The sequence below is a fragment of the Astyanax mexicanus genome, chromosome 12 (genome assembly GCF_023375975.1).
Source record: "Astyanax mexicanus isolate ESR-SI-001 chromosome 12, AstMex3_surface, whole genome shotgun sequence".
In the NCBI taxonomy this organism is placed as follows: Eukaryota; Metazoa; Chordata; class Actinopteri; order Characiformes; family Acestrorhamphidae; genus Astyanax; species Astyanax mexicanus.
This window is the reverse complement of record NC_064419.1, coordinates 36416034-36418533: the sequence shown is the minus strand read 5'-3', so window position 1 is coordinate 36418533 and position 2500 is coordinate 36416034. Positions and strand designations below refer to the sequence as shown.

General features: G+C 43.6%; 8 non-coding genes across 8 annotated transcripts; 3 read left to right on the top strand and 5 right to left on the bottom strand.

Annotated features, from left to right (window-relative positions):
• Positions 1-158: 158 nt before the first annotated feature.
• trnak-uuu (transfer RNA lysine (anticodon UUU)) lies at positions 159-231 on the bottom strand. The gene has a single exon. It is a non-coding gene; the product is annotated as a tRNA-Lys (tRNA).
• Positions 232-410: 179 nt separating this feature from the next.
• trnak-uuu (transfer RNA lysine (anticodon UUU)) lies at positions 411-483 on the bottom strand. The gene has a single exon. It is a non-coding gene; the product is annotated as a tRNA-Lys (tRNA).
• A 262-nt stretch (positions 484-745) lies between these two features.
• Positions 746-817, top strand: trnaw-cca (transfer RNA tryptophan (anticodon CCA)). The gene has a single exon. It is a non-coding gene; the product is annotated as a tRNA-Trp (tRNA).
• Positions 818-1243: 426 nt separating this feature from the next.
• Positions 1244-1316, bottom strand: trnak-uuu (transfer RNA lysine (anticodon UUU)). The gene has a single exon. It is a non-coding gene; the product is annotated as a tRNA-Lys (tRNA).
• A 262-nt stretch (positions 1317-1578) lies between these two features.
• Positions 1579-1650, top strand: trnaw-cca (transfer RNA tryptophan (anticodon CCA)). Its single transcript has one exon. It is a non-coding gene; the product is annotated as a tRNA-Trp (tRNA).
• A 174-nt stretch (positions 1651-1824) lies between these two features.
• On the bottom strand, positions 1825-1897 carry trnak-uuu (transfer RNA lysine (anticodon UUU)). Its single transcript has one exon. It is a non-coding gene; the product is annotated as a tRNA-Lys (tRNA).
• A 179-nt stretch (positions 1898-2076) lies between these two features.
• Positions 2077-2149, bottom strand: trnak-uuu (transfer RNA lysine (anticodon UUU)). The gene has a single exon. It is a non-coding gene; the product is annotated as a tRNA-Lys (tRNA).
• A 262-nt stretch (positions 2150-2411) lies between these two features.
• Positions 2412-2483, top strand: trnaw-cca (transfer RNA tryptophan (anticodon CCA)). Its single transcript has one exon. It is a non-coding gene; the product is annotated as a tRNA-Trp (tRNA).
• The last annotated feature ends 17 nt before the right edge of the window (positions 2484-2500 follow it).

The following is a 2500-nucleotide window of genomic DNA, read 5'->3' as shown; positions in this document are numbered from 1 at the left end:
TAGTCATTGAGTGGGACCAGTTAATCCACAACTTTAAAAGTACCTCAGTTACACAGAGTTTTGTGAGTCACTTGCAGGGCAATTTTAACCTTAATAGGTCATGCTCACTTGAGGCTATTTAAAGGTTTAATTGGTAACAAAGAAGCACAGGCTTTGGCCGCCCGAACAGGGACTTGAACCCTGGACCCTCAGATTAAAAGTCTGATGCTCTACCGACTGAGCCATCCGGGCCTTTACAGCTTCTTTCTTACAGCGAATTCACATTGTTCAACTGATGCATGGTGGTCAAGCAGAAAAGGGAGGGATATTTTCTAGGCTTGGCCCCTGACTGTCTTCTGAACAGCCGGAAAGCATCTGGAAAGCAAGAGACTCCTGCATTCTTAAACTCATACTTGTAAGAAACTGGCAAACGCCCGAACAGGGACTTGAACCCTGGACCCTCAGATTAAAAGTCTGATGCTCTACCGACTGAGCTATCCAGGCCCTGACTGAAAATTCTATCGTGCCAGATAAGGTGACTCACACTCAAATACTACATCTCAGCAAATCGAGAATTAGGATACTTATCCGATTACTTAATCCATCTTTGACCTCATACCTAAAGTTCCATATTAAATGCCTTGTTTTCAACTTCCTGAGATATCCAGTTTTTTCTCCAGTTAGAGCTCTTTAGGCCTAACTACTGAGTTTCTCTTGAATAATAATGATGTCCAAAAATAGGCAACATGAACATTACAGCGTCGATGACCTTGTGGCGCAACGGTAGCGCGTCTGACTCCAGATCAGAAGGTTGCGTGTTCAAATCACGTCGGGGTCAAATATTGCTTTTAATCTAGTCATTGAGTGGGACCAGTTAGTCCACAACTTTAAAAGTACCTCAGTTACACAGAGTTCTTTGAGTCACTTGCAGGGCAATTTTAACCTTTATAGGTCATGCTCACTTGAGGCTATTTAAAGGTTTAATTGGTAACAAAGAAGCACAGGCTTTGGCCGCCCGAACAGGGACTTGAACCCTGGACCCTCAGATTAAAAGTCTGATGCTCTACCGACTAAGCCATCCGGGCCTTTACAGTTTCTTTCTTACAGCGAATTCACATTGTTCAACTGATGCATGGTGGTCAAGCAGAAAAGGGAGGAATATTTTCTAGGCTTGGCCCCTGACTGTCTTCTGAACAGCCGGAAAGCATCTGGAAAGCAAGAGACTCCTGCATTCTTAAACTCATACTTGTAAGAAACTGGCAAACGCCCGAACAGGGACTTGAACCCTGGACCCTCAGATTAAAAGTCTGATGCTCTACCGACTGAGCTATCCGGGCCCTGACTGAAAATTCTATCGTGCCAGATAAGGTGACTCACACTCAAATACTACATCTCAGCAAATCGAGAATTAGGATACTTATCCGATTACTTAATCCATCTTTGACCTCATACCTAAAGTTCCATATTAAATGCCTTGTTTTCAACTTCCTGAGATATCCAGTTTTTTCTCCAGTTAGAGCTCTTTAGGCCTAACTACTGAGTTTCTCTTGAATAATAATGATGTCCAAAAATAGGCAACATGAACATTACAGAGTCGATGACCTCGTGGCGCAACGGTAGCGCGTCTGACTCCAGATCAGAAGGTTGCGTGTTCAAATCACGTCGGGGTCAAATATTGCTTTTAATCTAGTCATTGAGTGGGACCAGTTAGTCCACAACTTTAAAAGTACCTCAGTTACACAGAGTTCTTTGAGTCACTTGCAGGGCAATTTTAACCTTTATAGGTCATGCTCACTTGAGGCTATTTAAAGGTTTAATTGGTAACAAAGAAGCACAGGCTTTGGCCGCCCGAACAGGGACTTGAACCCTGGACCCTCAGATTAAAAGTCTGATGCTCTACCGACTGAGCCATCCGGGCCTTTACGGCTTCTTTCTTACAGCGAATTCACATTGTTCAACTGATGCATGGTGGTCAAGCAGAAAAGGGAGGGATATTTTCTAGGCTTGGCCCCTGACTGTCTTCTGAACAGCCGGAAAGCATCTGGAAAGCAAGAGACTCCTGCATTCTTAAACTCATACTTGTAAGAAACTGGCAAACGCCCGAACAGGGACTTGAACCCTGGACCCTCAGATTAAAAGTCTGATGCTCTACCGACTGAGCTATCCGGGCCCTGACTGAAAATTCTATCGTGCCAGATAAGGTGACTCACACTCAAATACTACATCTCAGCAAATCGAGAATTAGGATACTTATCCGATTACTTAATCCATCTTTGACCTCATACCTAAAGTTCCATATTAAATGCCTTGTTTTCAACTTCCTGAGATATCCAGTTTTTTCTCCGGTTAGAGCTCTTTAGGCCTAACCATTGAGTTTCTCTTGAATAATAGTGATGTCCAAAAATAGGCAACATGAACATTACAGCGTCGATGACCTCGTGGCGCAACGGTAGCGCGTCTGACTCCAGATCAGAAGGTTGCGTGTTCAAATCACGTCGGGGTCAAATATTGCTTTTAATCT